The sequence below is a fragment of the Lonchura striata genome, chromosome 18 (genome assembly GCF_050655825.1).
Source record: "Lonchura striata isolate lonStrDom1 chromosome 18, ASM5065582v1, whole genome shotgun sequence".
Classification (NCBI taxonomy): Eukaryota; Metazoa; Chordata; class Aves; order Passeriformes; family Estrildidae; genus Lonchura; species Lonchura striata.
This window is the reverse complement of record NC_140720.1, coordinates 5618405-5634004: the sequence shown is the minus strand read 5'-3', so window position 1 is coordinate 5634004 and position 15600 is coordinate 5618405. Positions and strand designations below refer to the sequence as shown.

Below are 15600 nucleotides of genomic sequence, written 5' to 3'. Positions count from 1 at the left end.
TAGGGTCTCTCCTCAGGGTCTCTCCGCAGGGTCTGTCCGCAGGGACTGTCTGTAGGGTCTGTCTGTAGGGTCTCTCCTCAGGGTCTCTCCGCAGGGTCTCTCCTCAGGGTCTCTCCCCAGGGTCTCTCCGCAGGGTCTTTCCCCAGGGTCTTTCCCCAGGGTCTCTCCTCAGGGTCTCTCCTCAGGGTCTCTCCTCAGGGTCTCTCCCCAGGGTCTCTCCGCAGGGTCTTTCCCCAGGGTCTCTCCCCAGGGTCTTTCCCCAGGGTCTCTCCTCAGGGTCTCTCCTCAGGGTCTCTCCTCAGGGTCTCTCCCCAGGGTCTCTCCGCAGGGTCTTTCCCCAGGGTCTCTCCCCAGGGTCTCTCCCCAGGGTCTCTCCCCAGGGTCTCTCCTCAGGGTCTCTCCTCAGGGTCTCTCCCCAGGGTCTCTCCTCAGGGTCTCTCCCCAGGGTCTGTCCCCAGGGTCTGTCCCCAGGGTCTCTCCGCAGGGTCTGTCCCCAGGGTCTCTCCCCAGGGTCTCGCCGCAGGGTCTCTCCTCAGGGTCTGTCCCCAGGGTCTCTCCCCAGGGTCTCTCCGCAGGGTCTGTCCCCAGGGTCTCTCCCCAGGGTCTCTCCCCAGGGTCTCTCCCCAGGGTCTCTCCTCAGGGTCTCTCCCCAGGGTCTCTCCCAGGGTCTGTCCCCAGGGTCTCTCCGCAGGGTCTCTCCCCAGGGTCTCTCCCCAGGGTCTCTCCGCAGGGTCTCTCCGCAGGGTCTCTCCGCAGGGTCTCTCCCCAGGGTCTGTCCCCAGGGTCTGTCTGTAGGGTGTCTCCTCAGGGTCTCTCCGCAGGGTCTCTCCCCAGGGTCTCTCCTCAGGGTCTGTCCCCAGGGTCTCGCCGCAGGGTCTCTCCGCAGGGTCTGTCCCCAGGGTCTCTCCCCAGGGTCTCTCCGCAGGGTCTGTCCCCAGGGTCTCTCCCCAGGGTCTCTCCCCAGGGTCTCCCCCAGGGTCTGTCCCCGGCCCGGCCGACGCTCGCCCCGCTCCGCGCAGCGCCGGGAGCGGCCGGCAGGGGGCGCGCCGGCCCGTCGCGCGCGGGGCAGCCCCGGCGGGAGGAGCGCGGGAAGGGCGGGCGCGGCCGGGGCTGCGCGGGGCGCGGCGGCCGCTCCGCTCCGCGGCGCCGGCCGGGCCCGCGCGGCGGACGGCAGCGGCCGGGGACGGCAGCGGCCGGGGACGGCAGCCCGACAGAGCCGCCGAAGCCGCCGGGCCGGGCTGCGGCGGGAGCTGCCCGGCGCAGGGGTGGGGACTGGCCGCTTCCTTAAACGGCGCGGGACCGGCGGAACGAGCCCGCACCGCCCCGGTGCGCCGGGCCGCGCCGACCCTCCCGGGACGCGGCCGCAACACGTGGAGCGAACTTTTGAGGGACGCGTGTCTGCCCCGGACGGGAGCCCCGCCACTCGGGACCGCAACGCTGCACGGAGCAGCTCGTCTCTCTCCGGTTTGATGGCTTTGGGTGTTGGATTTTCGCTTTTTTTTTTTTTTTTCCTTCTGCTTTTGGGTGGTTTTGGTATTTTTCCTCTCTTTCCCCTACTTCTCTGGTCCTCTTCAGTCGGGATACTTCAATCTCGCTGGGGCAAACGCCGCGTTTGAAAAGCCGACAGAAATGTTGCAACGTCCCTTGTGGCAACGCATTTTATTTATTTATTTTTATTTTTTGCCTTTTGCAAGGGCAAAGAGGAAGGGTAGGAAAAAACCCACCGTGATCAATACCGGCTTACATACCTATCTGCGAGCCCCTGGGCTGCGGGAGGCAGGAGAGGGGAGCGCGGCCGCCCGCCCGCCGCCGCTGCCCGCTCGGCTGTAGCTCAGCCCGAGCCCTTCCCGTGCGGATTCCCGAGGACCTGCGGCTCTGGGCGGGGAGGCGGCGGCGGGGCCCCACGAGCTCCGTTCCCGTGCCCCCGCTACTCAGAGCAGGTAACGGAGGCGCTCGGGATTTTCTGTCCGTTTGGTGTTTTCGCTCCACCTCTCCGCGCGCGAAGTTCCCGCAGGAGCGGGATCAGCGGTGCCGAGTCACGGTGGGCGTCGGGGCCCGGCCCGGGGTGCGGGACCGGCTCCGGGAGCCGGGACCGGGACAGCTCTCAAGTTCGGGGAGGGGGCTGCGTGGATCGCTGCCTCTCCCGGCCGAGGGGATGATCCCCCTCCGGCGGCGTCCCCGATGGCCCCGGGGCCGGGGCTCTGCGCTGGCGGCGAGCACCGGCCAGAAAAGGGGGTTCAGTTAAAGATAGCGGTGAGCAGTGGTCGCCTGCGGCTGATGGGCGAGCTGAGGGCTGGGTCTTTGCGGGCGAGATGAGAGGTTCGTGTCTTCAACTGGCCTACAAAGTCCCAGTTCTCGGCTCCCGGGACCTGCCGGGCGAAGACGGAGCGCGGCGGCGCTGCCCGGGCCCGGCCCGGGCGGGTCCGGGGCACGGCGGGCGCTGCGCGGGCACCGCGGCTCGCCCGGCGCCGGCGGGTGCCCGGCCGGCCGCGGGGAGAGAATGGAGCTGGTTCTCCGCGAACCGTAAGTGCACTTTGTATTCTTCTGCCTCGGAAAGGGCTTTAAACGTGCGCGTCCTACCGGTGCTGGCGGCCGTCCCCGCGGCTTCGCGGCGGTCCGGACCAGCTGTGCCCGGCCCTGCCTTGGCGCGGAGCGAGCGCTCGGTTTCGCTCCCGCAGGACCATGTGCATCCTTTCCTCCGCTTTCACTTTCTAAAAACACATCTGTTTTCTTTTTTCCTTTTTTTTTTTTTTTTTTTTTAGTAAATCTAGTCACATCCATCCGGAGCAGCCGGGCTATTTCTCTAGCCGGAAATTCTCTTACTCACCTAAGCGTTTTTACCACCCAGCATTCCGGAGTTCCTTATTATTTGTCGGATTTCGATTCGGCACACTGCACGTCTGCAGACACTGGTTTGTGCTCCTTCTTTGGGCACGGTGTATATACAACTCCGGGTGTGTATATTACTCTTGGCTTGTATAGCGTCGTATTTATAACTTCTGTGCCCTTCTGTGTTATGTTACATTGCATTTTAAGTTCTTACAACTATTTTGAGGGTCCTCATAATTTTTTGATTTATTTCGAGATGTTTTTACTTCTCTCTTGTAAAAAGTCAATGATATTGACCTCCAGTAAAGAAAAAGGCCAAGTGGCAACAGTATTCTCATGGCTAAGGTCTATAAAAGCAAATGTAAAATTAAAATCTCCCTCTGTGTTTTTTTGAGCCACTTAGAATTTGATTTTCTCTGCGATGTAGCAATTGCAGGAGTCTACATTCTGTATGTGTGTACACAGACTCACACAACTTTTATGCTCTGTTCCTATTAATTTTTTATGAACAAACTCAGTTTTCAGCACAATCTTCTGCAGCCATTGCCCATGAAAAATAAGTGCTATTTCTTTTGCAGTTAGGAGAAATTTACAAATGCTGTTACAGACTTTTTTTTTCTCCTTCAGCCTTTATTTGCAAACACTTGCGTGCAGCACGCTAACATGTGTATTAATAGCTATTGCTCTGACACATGTCAGGACATACAGACCTTGACAGATCAAGATTATCTCCTATGTGTGGTCCCTCAGGTGCTTCTTTTGACTTGGGGGACGTGGATGCAGTCAGGTTTTACTTGGGCCTGTTCTCTTCATGAACCTATTCTGGTTGGGAGCTTTGAAACCAAAATTTCAAGGAAAACTTTTTGCATGTTTCTTTTCCCTGTGTGCCTGTTTTTCCAAAGAACCCAGTCTAGTGGCCATAGAAAGGAAAACTACCTGAATGTAGGGACTAAATGCAAAGATACCGTTCCCCGTTTGGGAGAGAACCCCTTGGAGCCCACTCTGCTGGCCTGTTTGCAGCCCTCTTCTCCCTGCAGATCTGTGGCCCTTAACGAAATGAATCTGCAGTGAAATCACAGAAATCTGATTCTAATCATCCGCCCTGGAACAAGTCGGCGCTCCAAGAAGACGAGCATAGTGTAAAAATACTTCAGGCACGCGGAGCCGTATCATTAACATTAAAACCTGATGGTGTGAAAGGGGGACGGGGAGCAGATTCCTGTGCCTCCTCAGCCCACTCCTTCCAACTTGTGCAACTTGTTAGGCATCTCTGGCAAGCAGTGATTTTTGTGGAGGTTGGTTGTGTTGCTAGTCGGTCTCCCGGACTTGCTGGTTAGCTAAAGTGAAGTTTTCCCTTTCATACCAGAGCTTCTTAACTGTGCTATTCTTTGTTAAGCTGGGTAAACAGCTGAGTTTAGCTTTTGTCAGGTTTAACATAATCTGGATTCTTTTTATTTTTCCAGCAAGAGTTAATTTCTTCCTGTCTTTAAGTAGCTCTGGCAAGTTTTGTCCCCCTGAAACCTGTTTTGGAGCATAATTTGAGTTACTACCTTTTCATTTGAGTGTACCAGTCAAGATTCAGTGGAAGCCTGGCTTCTGTAGAAAGTGAGTGCTCAGCATTTTATGGCCACCAAGGTTTGTTAAATGTGTACCTTTGAGCTTCCAACTCCCTAGTCACTTTTAGAGTTTTTTTTCTTAATGGCATTTGCCAAGGTGAAAGGACACATTTTTTAAGCAATATTCATCTGTTTGCACTAGTGTGGGTATAGTTGTCTATAGCTGCAAGAACTCTGTTGACAGACTGGCTGGTACTAGGAATGTGGGTTTTTCTCCATTCATCTACATTATTAGGATTATTTAGCTCGTAGCCACACACACTGCACTGACAGGCACTTTACAACTTCTGTCTGTGCCCCAAAGAACATACAGTACAATGCAGATGTACTTCTCAGCATCTGGTTTACACTGTGGAGTTTAAACATTCTCTCTGAATTAAAGTTCAGGCTGGAAGGGAACATTCCCTCATGCCCCAAGTGACTTTTTGTGGGTCAAATTACCAAGTAAAAATATTTTATTTTTAAATAATATTGCTCTGAAGGCTGGGTTGGGGGTAGACCATGGTTTAGCACTTTCCAAATGCTAAAGGAGATGGTTCAAGCTTCTGCTGCAAGTTGTGGACAAGTTCTTAAATTATTGTTTTAGCTCTGAGGCTTTCATAATGTTCTGTGCTCTCTGGGATGCAGATTCAATTATTCCCCCCTCCCCGGTTAATAATGGGGCTTTGTTTTATTTTCACTTATAAACTTTATGCCTCTCTTGCTAATCTTTCTGTGTGTACAAATATGCTTCCTTTGTCAGTCAGACTTGGCAATACTTAGACCACACTAAACTAGTTCTGGGCAGTACAGCAAGGCTTTCTATTTATCAGGGCCTTTCCGGGGAAGTTTATTACACTGTAGGGGTGACATTTTCAGCCTTCTGAAAGAGTTGGTAAATATTTGGCAGGTTTTACTCCTTCAGCAAAAAAAACCCAGAAAGGGCCATATTTTATCTGTGATAAGGCCTGAAAGAAAACTATCTAGGCATTAAAGTTTGAGTTGTCAGGCAGAAGGGTGGGGTTCGTGCAGGATATTCTTTGAATTGCCCTGAGTGAAGTCAAATGTTTGCCTGCAATTTAAGAACCACTGTTCCTCTATGTTTGCAAATAGAGACCTTCGAGCCAGGGCTGTATTTTAAGTTGCAGGAGGGCACAGAGCAGAGCAAGCCTCTGGATTACAGATAATGTGTAATCAGGGACAGGTTGGAGTCAGATGGTGCCTGGAATCTTCTCTGTTGTTCAGTACAGACCTTTCACAGAATGCTGGACGTGCTTGTGTTGGAGCCTTGCTGCCTTGGACAGGGCTGAGCCCCACAGGAGTGGAGCAGTGAGTGTGTGCCCAGCTTGCAGGCACTTTTCCCTCTGCTCTTGGCTCCATCTGCAGATGGCAAATGCTGAGCTCGGGCTGTGCTCCATGCCAGCTCCTGCTCCAGGCCAGCTCTTCAGCACTCGGAGGCAAACCAGGCGGGGAAGGGAATGTGCTTCTCCTTCCCACTGCTGGCCTACTTGAGAAAATCCTTCCAGCTCCTGCTGATTTCATCACTTCCCTTCCTGAGGACCCAAAAGTGCCAGGTCTCAGAGGGGAGGGGAAGAGGGGAGGAGAGCCTGGAAGAGGCTGCAGGATGGCTGGTGCTGGCCCACAGGTGAGGACACACCTCTGAGGCTTTGGCTCCTTGCCACATTTTGAGTGACAACCCTGTCAAAGGTAAATTTGCAGGTGGCACCTGCGTGCCTTTCCCAAAGCACTTCGCTGTCTCCTTTTGCCAGTGTGATTCTTGCTTGGTTAGAGGGGTTTCTCTGGGAGAGCAAGTGAGAAGGAGAGTCTATGTGATGGTACTGCTAGGAGGGTTACAACTGCTCAGATCCCAAAGAGGGGAGTGTCTGATTGCTGGGGCAGGGAAACCCTTCCTTGCTGGAGGCAGAACACCTCTGTCAGGTCCCATTGCCAGCCTGGGCGTTTGTGTGAACCTTGGTGTGAGCCAGCAGCAGTGTGGAAAAGAAATCATGTGGCTGCAGACTGAAGAAAATGAGCCAGGGTGATGCTGGTCTGGGGACAGCTTCCCCATCCCAACTCATGGGCTTTAGATTCATGGCATATTTCTTTAGCACTGAAGAATCAAAATATTCCCAAGACATTGCTTGGTAGATTTGATTTTGGATAAGCTTCCTGAATTTTATTTGGATCTCGGTGGTCTGTGAAGTGATGAAGCTTAGGCTGTTGGGTTTTCCCTTCTATGGTAGGAGGCAATGGACCTTTGTTCTTTGTGTCCTTTGGGAGAAAATCCTTCACAGTGTCCCTGATGTCCAAGTGGATGGATGATGTGCCCACATTTGTAGGATTTCAGTATTTTCCCAATACAGATTTGTTAGTGACATCAGTCCAGAACTGGAGTTGTAACTCCTAGGTCATGCCTGATAGATCTGTCATTCATTATTATTATTATTTTAAATACAAAGCATCCCACCTGGCCAAGGCTTTGGAGTTCTGCTCAGGCAGTTACTGTGCAGAACTTGGCCAGTGGTGGGCAGATGTCAGCCCATGGAGTAATGCCCACTGCTCCAGGTGGGATTCTGAGGAGCAGACATCACCTGCACTGTCCAGTCTGCTGAAAGGGTCAGTTCTGGATGGCTGGAGGCAGGGCAGGATCTCTTCCCATCCTTTTCCTGGTGAAATCCAATGAAAGAAAATGGTAACATTCCAGTTCTCACAACTGGTTTGAATCTCTATAAATGCACTTCATTTTTTTTTTTTCTATTCCTGTTCCAAGTATGGAATTTCCTCAAACTGTAAAATTTGAAAGCAGATTTGATTCAACAAAATCTCTCTGCATGATAACTTTTGAAGTATGTTGAGGAACTCAATTTAAAACACTTTAATTCAATCAGCAGGCTGTAGGAACTAATCTACAGTGGCCCAAAGGCCTGCTAAAATTAGTCATGGTTTTATGTTGTTGGAAAAAAACTCTTTAGGGGTGGTTCTGTTGTTACAAAGAACAGGACTTTTGAGTATATGACTGTTGGTAGGGTTAAATTCAAATATGCAAGTGCAGTAGTTTGAGGAATAAATTCCAGAAGCTGTTCAAGGCTCAGCTGCATTACAGAGCAACAATCAGGTTGGGTTAGGCAGAACTGCCGTGGACTAAAACATCTGGAATAATATCACATTTCCCCAAAGTGGAATTTTCTTTAAGAGCAGCAGCAATTGCTGATATTTGAGAGGGTGGAGCTAGCAGTAACCTACAAATGGCTGGAAAATGAATTAAGAATTTATAGAGTGAAATATTGAGACTTTGTCAGGAATCGTGATTTTGATTATGATCTCTTGTGCAAGGCATCAGGCAGTTCTGAGAACTGGGGCTTTCCAGGCTGCAGGTTTCGTTGGGCAGTTCCTGCCGCAGCCAGAACTCGGCTCCTTGGCACTTGGGGTTTCAGTCTTTTGATGAATTCCAGTGAAACAAGTTGTGGCAAACTGATTTGGAGCTTTGAAGCCAGAATATGCATGAAAAATCTTGTATGAAATGAGAGATTGTTCCATAAAGAATTTGAATGTAGTTCAGTTAAAATATGCTTGATTTAAAACTGTAAATGCTATTTTGATTTTTTAAAGAAAGATAAAGTTTTCCTCAATTCCTGCATTATGGGTCTATTTTACTCTTGAAGGATACTAGAAAAGACTTGAAGTATCAGTTGCATATTAAAGTATTTTTTATTAAAAAATCTGCTTTGACTACAGAGATACTTTGTATAATTGTGACTTCATCTGTTAATTTTGAAGGAAATATTTCTGGAGAAGAAAAACATTTCCATGCTAATAACAGTTATACAGAACAAGAAACAGAAAGGTGCTTAATCACATTTTATTTTACCTTGGACCATAACATCAAAAAAATAATGTCATTTGGAAAAATACCCTAATTAGATATTTACAGTATCCAGGTTTTCCATCTTGTGGATTATTCAGCCCTACAGTTAATGGTTTACATCAAGCTTTCAGTACGTTAAGGATGTGTGCTGCTGTACACACCCCAAAAACAGCCTGAATTCACATTTTAGAAATTACTTAAATAACCTAAATTTTAGAAATGAGCCTAAATAAATTTCAACTGAGTAACTTAAGCCGAATTTCTTAAATCTGAGTCAGTAAAGAGCTTCCAAAATGTCATACACAATAGATTGTAACAAAGGAGTAGAACTTCCCCAAATCTTTGCACAGTGTTTGTTACTGCAACTAAAAGTGCTACTTTGAGATTAGAATTACTTTACTCCAAGTCCCAGCCTAAATTTAGCTCCAGGATTCACATACTGCACTCACTTCATTGGAAGAGTTTGGTTTTCTTGCAGCATATTTGAGCTAGTTTTGCATCTCCTTGGGGAATAAATTACAGCCTGAATGAGAACATTCACACGTATTTATGGCATTAAAGCTCTGTGCAGTTGAAGGGTATAGTCAGCTTTTTAAACTAAAGCTCCCCTTCCAGGGCTTCATTTAATTTTTGTATCAATGGCCATCAAGGGCAGTGAGAAACAATGAAACATCTTCCCTTCTGACAGTGTTTCTTTGCAAACATAGCAGTAAGTTTCTCACTTTAGAATTTCTATCAAACTCTTTCCCACCTGCAGCCCAGCCCCGTGTAACTGCACTTGTATAGCGAGTTGTTTCACATGCCCCAAATAAAAATGCAATAAATCTAAAGTAAGAAAAATGCTTATGAGCCAGTTTAAGGTGTTATGTAATACTAGTTACATAAAGTTTTGGATGTCTTTATACTTTTATGGTATTATTGCCTTCAAAAAGAATACAAACTGCAATTTAATTTCAAAACATTTGATAGTAGTTTTGTCTTAAAATGCATACATTTGGCTTGTAGATGCGGCTACATTACAGAATGAATTTACAGCTCTCCAAAGAAACAGCAGGTGTGCTCGGTGCTAAATAAAACATCTCCTGTAAGCCAGCAGAGATCTCCTGATCTGCACCAGCCCAGGATTTATCCCGTGCTCTAATTTTGGTGACGGGTAATGTTTTCAGACAAACAGTCACGAGCACACTATCATTTTATAGCACTATGCTCAGAACTGTTGGGAAATTCTGATACTTTCATACCTTCTATAACTTTGAAGTGTGTTTTCCAAACAGAACTATTTTATAACTGGCCAGGTATCAGTATTACATCAATGCCAGATTACAGTCAGTTGTTTGCAGGCACCAATCAGGGTTTCAGTGCTTAAAAATACATCTACAGAGGCTGTTGCAAAGCACAGTATGAGCTGTGCTGTAGGGTGGTGTGGATGGGATTATAGCCCCTGAAGCTCTGACCTGGTGGGCTGCAAACATAAGGGTTTCTTTAAAGGCTGTGGTCAGGATCTTGTGTTACCTGTGCCTCTCTTGCCTGTGGCCTGTGTGGTGCACAGAAGGTGAATGGAATCAGTCACCAGGTTGAGCTCTTCCTCTCCTGTCGCCTGTCCTGCTTGAGTAAATTCATACCCAGAAGGAAACACTTTAGTTCAGGTGAAAGAAATGAAGTACATCCCAATACAGCCTCCAGAAACAGTCTCCCACCTGAATGATTTCCACAGCAGCCAAAGATTTTACTTTTAATGAAATTTGCTGTTACTTCACTATTCCAGGCACAGCTTTGAATGTAAGCAGTACTGCTGAGCTACTACCTGACAGCCAGAAACCTCTTGTTCATTAAAAGTATTTTTAAAGGGATAGAATTTCCCCTTTGCCAAGAATTTCTTGTGCCCTATGCAGTGCTGAAGGGCAGCCATGAACCTGGACACTCACAGAGCATCAACTGGTAACATCTCATTCTCACTGAAGTATCTCATTAGAAGTATTTAGCAAAATGATTCCTTATTCTCCCAGTTAACTTCATCAGTCTAAAGAGTGGGTCCTTGGTCTGGACTTCCCCTCAAGGCAGAGGAAAGGGGAGATGGCTCCAGGGTCAGGGTGTCTCACTGAGTTAATACTTGAGGCTGGGAGACAGCTCTTACCTCCCTGATCAGGAGCTTCGTACAATCAGTTTTGAGTCACAGATGTGAAGGCTCCCCAGCCACTGATGCAAATGGAAAAGTTTTTAATGACATATTTCAGTTAACTCTTACATTTGCGTGATGGCTTTGGTATGAGAGGTCTAAAACTTTTAGATGAGAAGTTCCTCCTGTAACAGGGGACTGGTGGTTGGGCACTGAACACCCGCAGGCACCAGCACCAGGGAGTGCCTGCAGCATCCAGCTGTTCTGAATGTTGCTGTGACTTTCTTCTAATCTCATTGGTAAGGGAATTGGGTTTCTTAAACCTATTCTTATGGCTCTAAACTAGTAGCAATTTTAAGGACAGCTAGCTCAGCTTCATGTTGCCAAATCCTGTCTAGTTTAATTAATGACATTCAGAAAATGAGGGGGGGTTGTCCTGTGAGTTGCTCCCATAAGGAGCTTCTGGATATATAGAGTTGGACCCCAAAACCAGTGGGCATTCTCCACAGTTACCAGTGGTTATGAACCTGTACCTGGCAATCTGCTCCCTTTGAAAAAAACATTTCAGAGTTACCCCTGAGAAGTAATGCTGAAATGAGAAGGAAAAGTCATGTGAATTCTTCCACACCTGCAGCACTAAGTCTGGGATCCCTAATAATGTAAATTTCATTTTCTGTGCAAGATTTTATTGCATTTAGTACCAAAAAAACCCCAAAACTTAAACTTACAACAAAGACCAACATCTTAAGCAGAGGGCAATATAGTTTAAAAGCTCGAGGTCAATGTATTAGTGCTCCAAGAAGAGTGAGTGCACCTGGATTTGGCCAGCTATCTCTCTGGGAACTGTGGGTTTTTTCTCTTCTCTGTTGTGCCCCAGTATCCAAAATAGACACTTTTCATGAATGCGCTGGCAAGGAACAGCATGTGATGGGATTAGAGATGAGGCAAAGCCAAAACACTTATCAATTATTGTATCTGTTTACTTCCTCAAAGAAGGCTCCCTTCAGAGGCACGTGCCTCCTCGCTTGTAACCAAACCCCCTGTGCTCTCCCTCGCTTGTTGAAAATTGATTTGCACGTGCTTTGCTCCAATGGAAGTCTCTTGGCTTGTCCCTGTGAAATGTCACTGCTGGTGGGTGCAGCTGGGCGTGGGTGCTCCCTGCCCTTGGCGTGCTGGCACTGCACTCGGGTCACACGCCTGCCTCGAGGAGTGGCTCTCTCCGGGCCAGCAGGGCTCCCCAGCACCACAAAAGGGGCAAATTTGACCTTCCTATATAATTATGAACTAGGAATAAGCCTTTGCTGGAAAGGTGGAAAAGCAAAGTGAAAAAAACCCCAGGATCATGTAAGCGGTGGCTAATGAAATGTGGATTTACGTGACCACCCATAGCTGATGCACATTTTATGCTTGACTTCTTCCATTCGATGAGTCCACTGCTAGCAGGGGCAATTGTTTCAATTATATGCTCTATACTTTTTTTTTAGGACTCTGTACACTGCCCAGACATAAGGGAGCTGATCCACAAAGTATGCAAATGAAATTAATCTAAGTTCTTACCTGAAGCAGTATTCAGGCAAAGTAAAAAACTGAACCATATGTTTTTTAAAAGCTTGAAAATTACAATAATTAGCTCATGTTTTAATGCTAATACATTCTGACCATATTACATAGTATTGTAATGCTCATAATAATAAATGGTATTGGTGCAAAAATGGGGAGAATAAGTCCAAATTTGTAGTTTTTAAAAAAGTTAGAAACTGGACTTTGTGTGACTTCTTTGGGGTGTATGAGCACCGGAGTATTCTTACATTCTTTCCACTTATTTGACCTCAAAGAACTGGTAAATGGAGAACACCAGAACACCTGATAGATCTACTTAAAGCTCCAGGTCAGTAGCATGCTTAAGCACATGCTCAAAGCATACAATTAATCACATCCCTTGTCCACAGAGTAATTAAACTTGTGCTTATGTACTTTGTACAGCACAGTACCTGCCTGCAGGCCTTCTCTGAATAATACTGTGCCTGAGAAAGTGGTGAATCAGAAAGTGATTTTTGGCTGGAGTTCGAAAATGAGCTTAAAAGAGTGAGTTAGGCACCCAGATCTTGTTAGATTTAAATAGCTATGGAAAAGCTGGTCTTGTCAGCAAAGCCGAGTAAGGAGCAAGGTGTGGCCATTTACTTTATAGTAATGCCTCAGTTTTGTTTAAAGTGAAATGATTTTAAAACCCTTTTGCTTGGTAATTCCCTGCTGCTCTCCTATAACTCTTTGCTTCCCTCAGTGCTGGGCAGACAGCAGAGCCCAAGTGGGGCAGCCTCTTGCTGACAGCTTCTCTCTTAACTCACTAGTTGGGGCTTGGGTGGGTTGAGCACTGGGGGCCAGCATTGGCAGGCAGCGTGGCTGCTTTTCCTGTCATTGATCAGTCTGGCAAGGCTCTGTGGGAACACACTGCTCTGGAGCCAGCAGGCACATGGGCACTGCTGGCCATTATCCATACCCTCCCAGCCCTCTCTAGCTGCTCCAGCACTGCTGGGGCCAGAACCTTGGGTTACAGCTGCACTACTGAACCCACCAGCCAGTGGTGCTGAGAGTGGTCCTGGGCAGAACTGTGACCTGGGACTCCTCCAGCCAGTCCTGGACATTGTCTGAAACTCAGCATGAGCGATGGACCATTATCAAGAGGCTGTTCCAATGTGTCCCCTTTCCCCTCTTCTTTCGGAGACTTTAACAGGACAGCAGTGGCCAGACTGGGCTGGTTGGCCATGTCCTGGTTAATTTGCTAGGAATCATGGAGCCTCTTCCAGCCTCAGCTCCTCCCCTGGCATTTTTCTCCTGCTGCTTGACTGTTCTCCCTTCCTGTCCCTGTCCCAGTGCCAGCCAGTTTGATGTGTCACTCATCACAGCAGCGAGCTCCCACCTGAGCTGCTCTGGGTGTGCTCTGCCCACACATGGGCAATTTGACCAGGCAGCTCTGCCATCTTCTTTGCCACCCTGAGCCAGGTCATGGTCTCTTACCCCTCAAGTGTAATGTGGCAGCCTCTAGTAGCTTGTTGATGACTAATTGTTTTATTTTATATACTAAAAGTCAGCTGCTTTAATCTGCTTGTTCTGCAAGGTTCTGTGTATAAATGCTAGTGAGGTCACCATGCTGAGGCAAACCAGGGCAGCATTAAAAGCTCCTCTTTGAAATATTGGCGCCTGGGTATCTGAATGGTGGGAGGCTCGTTTGCAAAGCAGCCTCTATGGAAAGTCTGCGTAATGTGTTTGATTGTCCAACCTTGCCATTTTCAAAGGGACCCAGTCAAGATGAACAGAGCGTAGATGTACCATCTCCTAAAAATAACTCTGGCTTTCCAGCTCCTCTGCTGATGTTGGGAGTGGGAGAAAAAAATGTGGTGCTCCAAAATGAGGATTGTAAAGAGAGAGGAGATGTCAAATGCACGTGGTCAAACCCACCTCTTTTCATCCCTGGAGGATGGTGCTCTTCCAGTAGTGCTCCTGCCCTTTTGGGTCCCAGGCAGCTTCCCCCAGCACTGGATCTCCAGGCCAGGAGCTCAGCTGGGCAGCTCTGCTGGAGACACTGACAATAGGGACATGGCGTTTTCCTTGGCAAAGTGAGACACTTCCTTAATTCTCCTAATGTGTGTATTTTTAATTTTTTGTGGGTGAGGGACAGGAGCAGAACTGGTCAGGATGGATCACAGTTCTCACCGTGCATTCCTTTTGCGCTGTACAATTAATACTTTCTTGGGGACTGCTCCTGTAATTTTCAAGATGGTGATCAGCCTGATCTCGGTTTTGAGAGAAAAATCAGAGCCACGCCTTGTTCCAGAAAGCAAACCCCACATGGAATGGTTTCTGGAAGTTTTGACAGCATTTCTCCAAAGCAGCTCATTAGTTTCAGGGCCATGCTGATATGGGTTGCTCTCTTGGTGTCGTGTCCACTGGCTCATGCACCTCGAGTCAGCCTCAGGTTTGGGAAGTGTACAGGCCCAGAGTCCTCAGAGCCTTGGTGTGCTTTCAGCTGCTCTGAAGGCAGCCCTATGGATAATTATTATCTTTTCTGAGCTATGTAGATCCAGCAGTGCTGCCATCGAAACCCGGAGGCTGAAGCTCTTGTCCAGGCACAGCAGGATCGGCAGCTGCTGTTTAAAAGGCTCCGAATCTCTCCTGTGAGTGGGTGTTACTCACTTGGTAATACCAGTCCATTCCAGCTGAGGATCTGTCCCTTTGTTTTGTATGGGACAATTTGTTTTCAATTTTTGTTTCTGAAAGGAAACTGTCAAGACAAAATTCACACTTAAAAAATTAAGGGAAACAGCCTTTTGTCCGTTTCTAACAATCCCCTTCCATGACTAAAGCTGGAAGAATTCTAGAAACTGCAATATTTTTCTACCTTCACTTTGGTTTTGTTCTGCTGTTGCATTTTCTAAGTTTCAGATACAGCACAACAAAAATAATTTGAGTTAACATCAGTGTAACCTAAAGATGTGTGCTTTGATCATCAGAATCTGATTGTGCTTTATCTAGAAGTGGGACGGGGGCAGCTGGGAGCCAAGAGCAGCTTAGGCAATATTCACTCTTCTTGTAGTGCACAGCCTGGTGCTGGCTTTGCAATCCAAGAGGGAGCATGCAAAACCTCTGTGGAGGGTGTTCCTCTTCAGCACATATCCATCCTCACTCAATTCTGCCAGTAAATTAAAACTGGGGGTGAGACAGCCTGCCCAGGCTGCAACAATTCCAGTTACTGCCTTTCTGTGCCCTGGGTCTGCTCTGCCTGCTCGTGGTGGGGTCCTGGCTGCTGGGGAAGTTGTGCTCTCCATGGGGCAGGGGCTCATCAGATTCTCTTCTGCATTGGTACAGCAGCCAGTGCTGCAGGGACCTGGTCCTGCCTGGGGCTCCCCTCAACTAGAAAGAGTTGTTTACACACATGGTGCTGGCAAAGGGTCCCTTGCTGAAGCACCAACGTGATGCTTTTTCTACAAGGGAAAGAAAAGAAGAAAAACCCTGAGAATGCTGAGGGGTTCCTTGCTTTGACACAAACTCTCCTGGAAGTCCTTAAGCATGTCACAAAGTCCTTCTCAAGGGACTGGTTCCAGAAAGCAAACCCCACATGTAATGGGGACACTTGCAAGCCCATTATGGGATGGGGACACCAGCTCTCTACAGGTAGAATTCATGGGGAAACAACAGCA

General features: G+C 48.0%; 1 long non-coding RNA gene across 1 annotated transcript in view; it reads left to right on the top strand.

The window, feature by feature from the left end:
• The first annotated feature begins 1262 nt into the window (after positions 1-1262).
• Positions 1263-15600, top strand: part of LOC146765822 (uncharacterized) — a 67899-nt gene continuing 53561 nt past the window's right edge. Inside the window, exon 1 of the long non-coding RNA XR_014949319.1 lies at positions 1263-1940. This is a non-coding gene — a long non-coding RNA (uncharacterized LOC146765822). The remainder of the gene's footprint in view (positions 1941-15600) is intronic.